At 42.1% G+C, this 14,153-nt stretch overlaps 1 protein-coding gene across 9 annotated transcripts in view; it reads left to right on the forward strand.

The window, feature by feature from the left end:
* LOC137300492 (uncharacterized) overlaps nt 1-14,153 on the forward strand; it is a 418,621-nt gene that overhangs the window by 327,814 nt on the left and 76,654 nt on the right. For all 9 annotated transcript variants that reach the window (XR_010958108.1, XR_010958109.1, XR_010958110.1 and 6 more), the window contains 3 exons: nt 8,161-8,292; nt 11,044-11,136; nt 12,770-12,839. The gene's annotated coding sequence lies outside the window, so the exon portion shown is untranslated. The remainder of the gene's footprint in view (nt 1-8,160; nt 8,293-11,043; nt 11,137-12,769; nt 12,840-14,153) is intronic.

A 14,153-nucleotide genomic window follows, 5' to 3' on the forward strand; every position in this document is an offset into this window, starting at 1 on the left:
CGTTGGTTGAGGAACAATTGTTAGCCAGGACACCGGGAGAACTCCAATGTTCTTCTTCGAATAGTGCTGAGGCATCTTTTACATCCACCTGAGAGAGCAGTCGGAGCGTCAGTTTAACCTCTCACTGCAAGGAAGAGTGTGAAGATACGAAAACAACAACCTCTAATTATTAAATATATCCATCAGATATCCAGAGATGGATTTGCTATTTATGATCTAGATTTGCTTAGCACATTACGTTTTTCTTTTTTATATCCAAGTCCCTGGTTTATCAAATAAAGTGAGTTCACTAGGAAGAGGCAGGATGTGTTATGATATAGAATACTTGTGTACTGGGTACTCAGGTGTCACTGAGTCATCTTTCAGCCATAACTAATGTGTTACTGGAGTGAAAACTAACCAATATAAGAAGAAACATTTTGAATGACTTCTATCCAATGGAACCTGCCCAGTGTGAGGTAGAGGTGGTTTAGAATATTAAACTGCATAAAGCTCAGGTGGAGCTCTGATAAATAGACTCCACTGGATGATGTTACTGTGGGAATAGCCCAAGGTGACAGGTTACTGGACAGACCTTGAGAAACTATATGCAACACTCTGCCTACAAATTCTGCTTGATAGCATCGGCTTGCCATCCATTCATAATGCCCCAATGTGTAGAAGGAAAACATTTCTGCTTCACGCTGAGAAACAGAAGAAATGTTAACAATAAAAGGCATTATATTTCATATAAAAGACAGGCAAGGATTAAAATATTGGAAATCCTATTTTAATATTTGATAAACAACTCACATTTCTGCAGTGTCTTTAACATGTCAGCCGTGGCTCAGTGGGTAGCACTCTGACCTCCGAGTCAGAAGGTCGTCAATTCAAGCCCCACTCCAGAGACTCGCGTACATGATCCAGGCTGACACTTGAGTGCAGTACTGAGGGAGTGTTGCACTGTCGGAGGTGTTGTCTCTCGAAAGAAATGTTAAACCAAGGCTCTGTCTGTTCTCCAAGCTGAATATAGAGGATCCCGTGGCACTATATGAGGAAGAGCCAAAGAGTTCTCCCCGGTGTCCTGGCCAATATTTATTCCTCAACCGACATCAGTAAAACAGATCATTTGATCATTTATCTCATTGCTGTTTGTGGGACCTTGCTGTGCACAAATTGACTGCCACGTTTGCCTATATTACAGCAGTGACTACACTTCAAAAGTACTTCATTGGCTGTGAAGTGCTTTGGGACATTCCAATGTTGTGATAGGCGCAAATTGCAAATTCTTTCTTAATTCCATGCTTTGTACATGTTTATGGATTTTACATTTCTCTCGCGCCCAATCTCTCCTTCCTGTAATTTGTTTTCGTATTATTATGAACAGCTTTCCTCTATCTTGTTTTTCAAACCATAGGTTTGCATTGGTTTGATTTGAAATGAGCGTCTTTTCTGCTCCGAAGGATTTGAGTCCTAGCTGATGCCAACACTTAAATTATACACGGTTTTGTGTCACCGGTTCTCCTTCAGTATTAAACGTAACGATTTGCCTTAAGGAGGAACAAAAAAATAGGACGTTTGCCTGATGTTGCCAAGTTAATTTGCGGAATCAAAATCAGCAGAAGTGAAAATCAAAAGACTATTTCTCCACTGTGCTGCCATGATTAGTATCATGCTGTTCTTAGCTGCAGGATATGTCAGGTGTGGGAATAAAGCAAAATAATAAGAAAACTAACATAAACTTAAAAAGTGCTTCATTTCTGATGATGCAAATGTATTTCTCAGAAGTTCCATTTTTGCCAATGATCGGGTTTCCTTAACCAACCCAAACGTGATGCATCAGCATTCAGTCTCAGCAGACAATTAACTTCAAGTGAGTCATTTATTTTACAGCCGCAGTTTAGATTTGAAATGCTCCCAAAACCAATGCTCATTTTCATTTCCAATAATAATGAGCTTTTGGTTAATAAATGGATTTCTTTTTCTATTGTGGCTGGTTGCACTGTTAATGTGTTCAATTAAATAAAAGGAAACAAAATAAGGAATCATTTCTAGTTTTTATCTGATTGCTTTTGCTGTTATGTCCTCAGTTGGTGAAAAAAAAAGTTGAGTGTTTTCAAAGTTTCAATCAATTTTGATGGATATTTTTTAATTTTTGAGACCCGACAGACAAAATGAGTGCCCGAGGACATTAGTGGGGCTTTAATGAAATTCCTGTCACAAAAATACATGATTGGGCAACCAGATCCAATTGGAAAAAGATTAAGCTGCAAAATAGCTCACAGGTCCAAGTCATATGTATGCATTCCGAATTAATCTCTATTCTACTGAAACCTAAAATGTAATTTAATGATGCTTGCTGAAGGTTTGTTTATGCAAACCCTTAGATAAAATACTTAGTTGAGGCAGATGTACTTAGTCTAGGCAAACTGCCCATTTAGATACCAAGCTCCTGGAATATAAATAACAGCTCCTGCATAATTTATGGCAGGAAGGTAACTTTCTCCAAATGCTAAAGAAATGTTAAGTAAATTAACTCTTGATTGATGGCTCACTTCGCCTCAATAAAAATTGTTTAAGAAATGCAGAAAACACAATGAAAGACTGACGTGTTTTAGTTACTGAGGCATTTTCCATCCCATGTGAGCAAATAAAGCATGTTAATACTCTTTGGGGAAGTGTCATAATGTTTACAATGCTCATTTAAATGTTGCCATATGTTAATTAGCTGAGGACGTGTTCCTGTTTTCAAAAGAAAATGGAATTTATTGTGGGAAAAATTGGTAAGTGCAGTGCCAACAACGTGAATTTATAGAGCATTCCCCCATGTACAAAGCCACGTGAGAACCCTTGACAAGGGCACAAGGAGAGCCAAAAGCACAGTGGAAGAGAGAAGTTTTTTAAGAGGCTTTTAAAGGACAACAGATGTGCAGCAAGGTGAAATTACTTAGATAGGGACATCCAGAGAGAAGGAAATAAAAGACAGGTTTTGGATGGTGGAAAGATAGAAAAGAAGAAAGACTTGCATTTATATGGTGCTTTTCACAATGCCATGGGATCTTTTACATCCACCTGAGCGGGCAGACGGGGCCTCGGTTTCTCATATCATCTGAAGGACAGCACCTCCGACAGTCCAGCACTCCCTCAGTACTGCACTGGAGTGCCAGCCTAGATTTTGTGCTCAAGTCTCGAGTGGGACTTGAACCCACGACCTTCTGACTCAGAGGCGGAAAGTGCTGCCACTGAGCTGAAAAGGCAGTGAGGAGTAAGCAGTAACCCAGAACAGCAGAGATTCAACACAGAGGCTGCAGGTGAGGACATATAGCTCGGGAAGATCACTCGGATAAGGTGGAGGGATTTGAAAATGAAGGTGAAGATCTAGAGGCCAATATGCTGGGAGAACAAGAGACCAGTAGAGGTCACTGATAATGGAAGTCATGGATGTGCGGCCAAGAGCTCTTCAACAGGAGATGCTTTTAAATGCTTTCATTAGCAGTATTCAAGAAAAAACGTCCTTTCAGCAGGGTTGAGCTCTGCAGAGTCAAACATGCTGACAAAAAGAGTGCTACGATTGGCTTCAGCACCCCAAGGCTCTGGGGAGGGGCAAGATGGAATCAGCCAGCTCCTCCTGGTAAATATCGTGACTCCTACAGGAAAGTGTGCATATGGCAATCAGCCGAGGACACAATCAGTTAGACTGTGATACAACCCCATCCCACTCCCCTTCATGGTTGAATAACCTGAGGACATACACTGTCTACGATTACAGAGAAAGAAAGGCCACTCGAATGAGATGCAGGAGGATCACTGTTGTCCATAGAATCCCATAGCTCAGCAAGAGTGAGGCTCTTAAGAGATGAGAAGAAAAATAAATTGAGGAAATTCAATTTTGTTTTCAAAGGTGCCAATGTCTATTGAACATAAGAACATAAGAAAAAGGAGCAGGAGTAGGCCACAAGGCCCTTCGAGCCTGTTCCATCACTCAATAAGATCATGGCTGATCTTTTAACTCAACTCCATTTTCCCCCCATATCCCCATATCCCTTGATCCCCTTAGTGTTCAAAAATCTATCGATCTCAGTCTTGAATAAAACTTGGAAGTGTAGTGAACAGTGAGGAGGATAGTGATAGACTTCAAGAGGACATAGACAGGCTGGTGGAATGGGCAGACCCATGGCAGTTGAAATTTAATGCAGAGAAGTGCAAAGTGATGCATTTCGGTAGGTAGAACGAGGAGAGGCAATATAAACTAAAGGGTACAATTCTAAAAGGGGTGCAGGAACAGAGAGATCTGAGGTTATATGTGCACAAATCATTGAAGGTGGCAGGGCAGATTGAGAAAGTGGTTAAAATAGCATAAGGGATCCTGGGCTTTATAAATAGAGGCATAGAGTACAAAAGCAAGAAAGTTATGATGAACCTTTATAAAACACTGGTTCGGCCACAACTGGAGTATTGTGTCCAGTTCTGGGCACTGCACTTTAGGAAGGATGTGAAGGCCTTAGAGAGGGTGCAGAAGAGATTTACTAGAATGGTTCCAGGGATGAAGGACTTCATTAACGTGGGTGGACTGGAGAAGCTGGGGTTCTCCTTAGAGCAGAGAAGGTTAAGAGGAGATCTGATAGAGGTAGTCAAAATCATGAAGGGTCTAGACACAGTAGATAAAGAGAAACTGTTCCCATTGGCGGAAGGGTCAAGATCCAGAGGACATAGATTTAAGGTGATTGGCAAAAGAACCAAAGGCGACATGAGAAAAAACTTTTTTACACAGCGAGTGGTTATGGTCTTGAATGCACTGCCTGAGAGGGAGGTGGAAGCAGATTCAATCATGGCTTTCAAAAGGGAATTGGATAAGTACTTGAAGATAAACACTTGCAGGGCTACAGGGAAAGGGCGGGGGAATGGGATTAGCCGGATTGCTGTTGCAGAGAACCGGCGAGTACTCATAGAATCAGAGAAAACTTACAGCACAGAAGTGAGCCAGTTGGCCCATTGTGTCCGCGCCAGCCGAAAATGAGCCATCCAGCCATTCCCACTTTCCAGCACTTGGTCTGTAGCCTTTCAGGTCACAGCCCTTCAGGTGCACATCCAGGTACTTTTTAAATGTGATGAGGATTTCTGCCTCTACTACCCTTTTAGGCACTGAGTTTCAGACCCCCACCACCCTCTGGGTGAAAACATTTTTCCTCAGTTCCCCTCTAATCCTTTTACCAATCACTTTAAATCTATGCCCCCTGGTTATTGACCTCTCTGCTAAGGGAACTAGGTCCTTCCTATCTACTTTATCGAGGCTCCTCATAATTTTGTTAGCCTCAATTATAGAATCATAGAAAATTTACGATGGCCTTACTCAATGGGCCGAATGGCCTCCTTCCATGCTGTAAACATTCTATGATTCTATATAATAAACAACTGAGCACCTACAGCTCTCTGTGGTAGAGAATTCCAAAGATTCACAACCCTCTGAGTGAGGAAATGTTTCCTCATCTCTGTCCTAAATGGCTGACCCCTTATCTTGAGACTATGATCCGTAGTTCTGGACTCTCCAGGGGAAACAGCCTCTCAGCATTTACCCTGTCAAGCCCTCTCAGAATCTTATATGTATCAATGAGATCATCACTCATTCTTCTGAACTCCAGAGAATATAAGACCTTTCAACTCAATCTCTCTTCATAGGGCAACCCTCTCATCCCAGAAATCAATACAGTGAACCTTCATTTCTCCCCCTCCTAGGCAAGTATATCCTTCCTTAGGTAAGGAGACCAAAACTCTACACAGTACTCCAGGTGTGGTCTCACCAGAGCCCTATATAATTGCAGCAAGACCTCCTTACTGTTATATTCCAACTCCCTTGCAATAAAGACAAACATAGCATTTGCCTGCCTAATTATTTGCTGTACCTGCATGTTAACTTTCTGTGATTCGTGTACATGGACACCCAAATCCCTCTGCATACCAACATTTCTTAGTCTCTCACCTTTTAAAAATTATTCTGCTTTTTTATTCTTCCTACCAAAGTGGATAATTTCAAATTTCCCCAAATTATGCTCCATCTGCCACTTTCTGGCCCATTCACTTAACCTGTCTGTATCCCTTTGCAGCCACTTTGCGTCCTCCTCGCAGCTTACTTTCCCACCCAGCTTTGTATCGTCAGAAAACTTGGATACATTACCCTCGGTCCCCTCATCTAAGTCATTAATATATCTTGTAAGCAGCTGAGGCCCAAGCACTGATCCTTACGGCACCCCACTAGTTACAACCTGCCAACCCGAAAATGACCCGTTTATTCCTTCTGTCTGTTTTCTGTCCGTTAACCAATCCTCAATCCATGTGTGGATCCATCCTATAGGTCTCATCAAATGTTTGAATCGTTGGTGTAGCTTCTTTTTTGTTCCTGCAGGAGTTCAGAATGGTAGGTGAAGGGCAGATGATGGGATAGAAATTTGTATAACTTTGTTGAAATAAAATTAATATTCTGAGTTAACATTGAGGCATCTTCAGTGGGCAATATGGCATTGAGCTGCTTTCTGTTGATTATACAGAAAATCCCTCCAAATTCCTTCTGTACACTTCCTGTGGGTTTGCGAGCAACCACTACTGAGCGGGCCACAAGTATCTCTTTATTTGTACTCTGTTGACCACTGATAAATTATCAGCAGTTATTATTTCAAAGTGGGCACCCAACACACTTGAAGAACACTTAATATGTTTGTGTAAAAACAGAGTTCTTTGGCAGTAGGTACACAGTGTGTCTATTTAAGACAACTGGATTTGGTATAATGTGCAGTGTTGAGCTATAGTGGCTCAGAATTTGATGAAAAAGTAACAGTGTGTGAAGGACGTTTGCCATTATTGAAGTGCAAATCGTTCAGCAACTTGTGGCAAGTAAGAGATAACCGTGAATTGTGAATCGCCACTTGTTGCTGGCCGATTTGCACTGCTCCGTCGTTATTTTCACAAAAACGACATCTCGCCCTTAACCTCCCTGTGATTGTCATGAAGTTGCTGCATTTACACGTTAATTGCCCATTGAACTCGCCTCAGAAAGTTAAGTCTAGTAATTAACAGTGTAAGTACCCTTTTAACAACATGATAATTATTAATGACTGTCAATCAACCTCTCTTGCCCAGAAAGTGAAGAATTAAAAGTGTGGAGTCTCATTCCTTCAGGTTGTGAATTGTTGTTGGAGATTTTAAAAATGTCAAATTTTAAATTTATTTATTTTTTCTTTTCCTTTCTGTCTATTTTTCTGTCTCTCTGAATCCAATCTTTCTTTCCCTCTCTTTATTTCTCTTTCTGTATCTGATTGCATTCACCCACTCCAATTCATCCTCCTTCTCAGTCGTTCCTCTGTTTAGTGCTCAATCCTTTAATCTCATTGTTTAAGGAGATAACCTGTTTGTCCCATTCTCCACCAAGGTCCCAGATGCCCTGTTATCCTCGCTTCACCGTTACCAGCTCGCACTTCCAGCCACTTTGTTGGCAAACAATTTTTGAACGTAAGGGTGCAGGAACAAATCTAACTAACAGGGCATGCCATGAGATGCCCCATTCCAGCAAATTCTGGGCCAATATGTTTTACATGATAAAATTTTATCTGTTCACTAATTCTATAAATACAAGTGTTCAGACATGACCAAATTCCATGAGTACGTTGGCAAATATTTGCAAAGCTGCTTCAACCAAAAGTAAGGACCAGCACAGCTTGTGCAAATCCGTGAGAATATTTAAAGTCTCCTCAAATCCACTCCAGTTGCTCACAAAGGACCATCAGTTCTCATTGATCTCCCACAAGTGTGCATTAAAAGAATTTCTCCAAGTTAGTCAACAGTGGCTATACAGATACAATCAACCTTTATTTATCGAAGAGCTTGCCACGTACTTCCATTAGTCTTTTCAAGCTGTGGATTTAATGATTATCTAATTACATGAGTCTTGGATCTCTCCTTGAAGGATTATTGATGACGCAGCTTGGGACCTTAAATTCCTCAATGCAAAGAGAGTCATATCACATAGAGCATGAAAAACAATGCTATAATCTTCTTCATAGAACATAACTGGCCGGAATTTGCTCCGACTGGCAAGGCAAGGCTGTCAGTACATCCTGAGGACAAAGACTATAGAAAAACTTACCTCGTGGCCTCTGACGTTCACTTGCTCCCTTTGCAATTTTTTTTCAGTTCAGCGCTGTGATTTCAGTGCAGGTTCCTTCGTATCGATAGAGACTGTGGGAACTGAAGCCATGCCAACAGGATCTGTCCAGAGGAGAAGTCACGCCCACAAGCAGGCAACTAGAAATCATTCATTTTAAAGTAAATTTCTGTATGTTAGTTTAAACAAAAATTTAACATATTTTATAAAAAGCCAAGCAAATGATTTAATTTAATGAAACTTACAGAAGTTAAAAGTTTTTAAAAAATTAATTTCAAAATTTATTTTTTAATGATCGAGAAATATTAAAATAAGAGTAGTTTAGCATTCCACATTTTTAAAATTTAATTTTTTTGTTGTTTCGCAGTCATTAACAGCCATCATGCTTTCACTTTCCTCTGACCCCATCCCTCCCTCCAATCTTACCCTTTGTCGTGTTTTCACCATTCTCTCTGACCCCAAATGATCAATCCTCAGCAAAAGCCTGAGCTTCATCTCCTTATGGCCCCACCTCTATGAATGTTGAGCTCAACATGATACTGAGCTCTTCTTCTGTTGCCTTTTCTTCCGCACCCACTTCTTTGGTCAGGAGTCTTCCCCCCACACAGCGTCTTTCTCCCTTTCTCCCGTCTTCAGAATTATCGTTCCACCTGGACCCCTCCCTCTTGCCTCTTAGCCTCTCTTGATCTTTTCATTGCAAATTGCCGGCGTGACATCGGCCGTCTCAATTTCTCTGCTCCCCTCACTCGGTCTAACCTACCTCCCTCTGATCTCACTGCACTCCGTTCTCTCAGGTCCGACCCTGACATTGTCATTAAACCTGCTGACAAGGGTGGCACTGTTGTTGTGTGGTGAACAGACCTCTACCTTGTGAATGCTGAACGCCAACTCTCCGACACCTCCTCCTACCTCCCACTGGACCATGGCTCCACCGCCGAACGTCAAGCCATATTTTCCCAGACCGTCACTCTCCTCATCTCCTTTGGAGATCTTCCCCCCCACAGCCTCCAACTTCATAGTCCCCTAACCTCGCACAGCCTGCTTCCATCCCAAGATCCACAAAAAGAACTGCCCCAGGAGACTCATCATTTCAGCCTGTTCTTGTCCCACAGAACTTATTTCCTCCTATCTCAATTCTATTTTTTCTCCCCTTGTCCAGTCTTTTCTGACCTACATCCGCGACTCTTCTGACACCCTCCGCCACTTTAACAGTTTCCAGTTCCCCTGCCCTAACTGTTTCCTTTTCGCCATGGATGTGCAGTCATGCTACACTTCCAACCCCCACCAGGACCGGCCTGCGGGCCCTCCGCTTCTTCCTTGAATGGAGGCCCAACCAGTCCCCATCCACCACCACCCTCCTCCGCCTGGCTGAACTTGTTCTTACGTTGAACAACTTCTCCTTTGACTCCACTCAGCTCCTCCAAATAAATGGAGTCACTATGGGAACCCGTATGGGTCCTACCTATGTATGCCTGCCTTTTTGTGGGGTACGTGGAACATTCCTTGTTCCAGTTCTACTCAGGTCCCCTCCTGCACCTCTTTTTCCAGTACATTGATGACTGTATCGGTGCTGCTTTTAGCTCTCGCCCCGAACTGGAAAATTTCATCAACTTTGCTTCCAATTTCCACCCTACCCTTGCCTTCACACGGTCCATCTCCAAATCGTCCCTTCCCTTCCTCGACTTCTCTATCTCCATTTCTGGGGATAGGCTGCAACCAATATCTATTGTAAGCCCACTGACTCCCTCAGCTACCTTGATTACACTTCCTCCTACCCCGCTTTCTGTAAGGATTCTATTCCCTTCTCCCAGTTTCTCCGCTTCCATCGCTTCTGTTCTGACACCAGTGCTTCCGATATGTCTTCCTTTTTCCTCAACCAACGATTCCCCTCCAGTGGAATTGACAGGGCCCTCGACCGTGTCTGTCCTATTTTTCGCACTGCTGCCCTCACCCCTTCCCCTCTCTCCCAGAACCATGATAGGGTCCCCCTTGTCCTCACCTTCCACCCCACCAGCCTCCACATTCAACGTATCATCCTCTGCCATTTCTGCCACCTTCAGCATGATTCCACCACCAAACACTTCTTCCCTTCCCCTCCCCTTTCACCATTCCAAAGGGACCGCTCTGTCCACAACACCCTGGTCCACTCTTCCATCACCCCCAACACCCGCTCTCCTCCGTACAGCACCTTCCCGTGTGAGTACAGGAGATGAAACACCTGCCTCTTCACCTCCTCCCTTCCCACCGTCCAGGGCCCCAAACATTCATTCCAGGTGAAACAGCAGTTCACTTGCACTTCTTTCAATTTAGTAAACTGTATTCGCTGCTCACAATGTGGTCTCCTCCACACTGGGGAGACAAAACGCAGATTGGGTGATCGCTTTGCTGAACACCTCTGCTCTGCCCACAAGTGTGACCCTGACCTGTTGGTCGCTTGCGATTTTAATTCCCCGTCCCACTCCAACACTGACCTCTCTGTCCTCGGCCTCTTACACTGTTCCAATGAAGCTCAACATAAGCTCGAGGAACAGCACCTCATCTTTCGTTTTGACACATTACAACCTTCCAGACTCAACATTGATTTCAATAACTTCAGATCATAACCACTCCCATTTTTTCAGGCAGCAGGTGCTGGTAATAGTTCTGCTATTGCCACTTATAGCAACTCTAGACCGATCTTTTGCATCTTAACTTGTCCCATTACCACCCTCCCTGCCTTGCATCAACATCTCTTTTGTCATTAAATCACTCTTGCTCTCTACCCTATCACAGACCTTCCCTTTTGTTCTTTCCACCCTCCCCCACCCTTTCCCTGGCTCTGTACTTGCTTAAAAACTTTAACTCTTTAACATCTTCCAGTTCTGATGAAAGGTCTTCATCTTGAAACGTTAACTCTGTTTCTTTCTCCACAGATGCTACCTGACTTGCTGAACTTTTCCAGCATTTTCTGTTTTTATTTAAAAAGTAGTGCAAGGCTGGTATTTTCCAGCGTACCTTTTGGTGGCGTAAGTATCTTCGTTCCAGCTGGGCAGATGGGTAAGCTTAAAATGTTTAACGATTTTAGTGTTGGTGGCCCTTTAATTCGGACCTGTCAAACCGACAGCTAACCAATGGGAGCAAGTTTCCGATTTCCTGGTTTTAATGTGCGTTCGTGAACTTACTCCATCAATTCGCCGGCAGTCGGAGAGGACGCCATTATGGAACGGCATCCTCGGGTGAGTAATTTCTGGGCGGAAATTGCCCAGGCAAAGCTGCATCCACCATAGTCATTAACATTAATTTGTCCCTATAGAAGATAACTGTGCAACTATAACTTGAAGTCATGTTAGTACCCTCACAAAACCCTGCAGGCGAGATTTGTTTCTCTCAAGGCCATTCACAGAAAATGCAACATTATTATTAGTTAATTCCTTTGGGCACCTGTGAGTGTGGGTTAACTGTGTTCCACCCATCAACTAAGGGACGACTTTAGGGCTGGAGAAGCAAATGTGTATTATCCACCTGGATTAACAGAAATTTAGTTATGCTTGGTCCAAAATGAGTTGCTCAGATTGATTATCTCTTTTCCATTTGGTTTTCCTAACTTGGCCTTTGTTTGGGTACTTTTATTGAATTGGTGGGGTGTTGTTTGGGAGGGCTGAAATAACTGTCACATAAAGAATGCCAAACTGGTGGAAGCTGAACAGGATTTTATGCATATGAAATAATACATGGCGTGGGGGAGAGGTTCAGAGTCACATATATCCTGTACATCAGCAGTGTGATGCACAAATCTAACATCGCATGATATTGGTCATAGGCTTTGTCAGCTTTAGAAGAGGACCCTCAGCGAAAGGAGATAACTTTTCAGTGGACAGAAATTATGGGTTATGATTCATTAAGAGATTAGTCAAAATTGTACTTTTTCGACGAATTGCAAAACTAAAATTTAAGTGGAAATCAGATCTTGCATAAATCTGAATTGAACATAAAAAATTCTTGAAGTTCACACAGAGGGTTGTTAAAAATTCACACAGAGGGTTGTTAAGATCTGGAATGCACTACCTGAAAGGGTATTGGAAGCAGATTCCATAGGAACTTTCAAAAGGCAATTGGACATGTGCTTGAAGAGGGCTAATTTGCAGGATTCTGGGGAAGATGTTGGGGTGTGGGACTAAATTGGACAGCTCTTTCAAAGAGGCCAGCACAGACTCGACAGGCCAAATGGCCTCCATCTGTGCGTAAAATTCTATGATTCTAAGTATATCCCTTTTTGTACACTCCTGATCCAAGGGAATACTCTATATCCCAGTTGGAATGTTTCTGCTCAGTTCTGAAAGACCAAGGTCAACATTTGAAGATTTAATGTGTAATCTGGTGCAATGGAGAATACTCATTGTGGTTTGGGACTGAGGCTACATTGTATTAATGCCAAATATTAATGATCCATGAAATCAAGTGCATAAAAGATGCCATTATTAGCTGAACTTATCAGTTCTCGCAAACCGTGAAAACAAGAAAAATTAATATAAAAGAAGAAAATTAGAAAACATAACAGTCTTGCTGATGATATGTGACAAACAATAGAAAAATAAGGATAATGTAGAATACCTAGAAATAAAGACAAGCATATTGCTAACATTTGTTTCTCAATTTCAGACAACTTACTAAAAGAATTGTCGGTCTTGATTGATTATCTTGGCCTGAGAATGCACACACTGGGATACAGGTACATTAACCAGCGTTGCTATCCTGCTCATGATCAAAGTTAGATAGCTGGTGTGGTACGAAAATAAATTTTGTGAATTGTTCTTTATGTTGACTGTAATGGGAATAACTAATCACCAAAGGAAGAAAAGGTTATTGGATAGGCTCAGCTTTACGGAGCAAGGTCACTTTATGCAGAAGGACAAATCAAGTAAGGTCAATTCTCAGCAGGTTGAAACTCTTAAATACAACATTTTGCCATGGCTTTTTACATCATTCCACTGTTGCCATATTTCACCGTTGCTTTATCTGAAGGAGCAATTCTTTTCAATAGATCTCCATTAGGGTTTTGTCTGATGTTATATTAGTATTGTTATTTCTTGCCTATCGTGCTTTTTTTAACATGCAATCACGGCCACATACACTTCATCATAAATTGGTTTCTCATCATGCTCAGACGCAAATGCTTCGCCTAAGAAGGCGATTTGTCCAAACTTTCAGCGAAATTGCAGGAGGAACCAGTGCAAAAAATAAATGAAATGGAGCAATGGCCTAATAGGGGTGAAATGCTTTTCTTGCCATTCACATTTCCTGTTGACATACTTTATTTCAAGAGTGTGTTTACTTTTTATGCATTGGAAAGCCAGCAGCAAGTACACGAACATAGCATTGTTTACAACAATTTAATCATGTTGATTTAGCTCTGGTGCCAAAATAAGTTTGAACATGATTTTGTGAGTATTCTGGAGGAAGTGCCACTGTCATCATTCCCTTGAAAATGTCTCGGTGCCAGCGCTGTCGCTGTTGCAATGACATTTTAGAGAGTCTTGTCATCCGGCAAGAAAGATTTGAAATCCTGTTGCTCACCAATGGTGGCAACATCCGTACAGGTATTCGAACCTTTTATTGTCTGGCAGAGAGAAAATCTGTTGGGATTAGGTTACCCTGGGTACAAAAGGTCTTCACATAACTTTGTGAGCAGCTCAAACTGTGCAAAGTGTTGTGCTCGTTATGGCAGTCAGTCAAGGATCTTTTACGTGTGCTGTAAGATTGATGGATATTCCAGGGTTTTGCACAATTTCCTGTCTGTTTTCTGTTCTATTTTGTCCTGGCCAATATTTCTCCCTCAACCAACATCAGTTAAAAAAAAAACAGATTATCTGGTCATTATCACATTGCTGTTTGTGGGACCTTGCTGTGCACAAATTGGCTGCCACGTTTCCTACATTACAACAGTGACTACACTTCAAAAGTACTTCATTGGCTGTAAAGCGCTTTGGGACGTCCTGAAGTCGTGAAAGGTGATATATAATTGCGAGTCTTTTTTTTATTTTCC

The sequence above is a fragment of the Heptranchias perlo genome, chromosome 31 (assembly GCF_035084215.1).
Source record: "Heptranchias perlo isolate sHepPer1 chromosome 31, sHepPer1.hap1, whole genome shotgun sequence".
Taxonomy (NCBI): Eukaryota; Metazoa; Chordata; class Chondrichthyes; order Hexanchiformes; family Hexanchidae; genus Heptranchias; species Heptranchias perlo.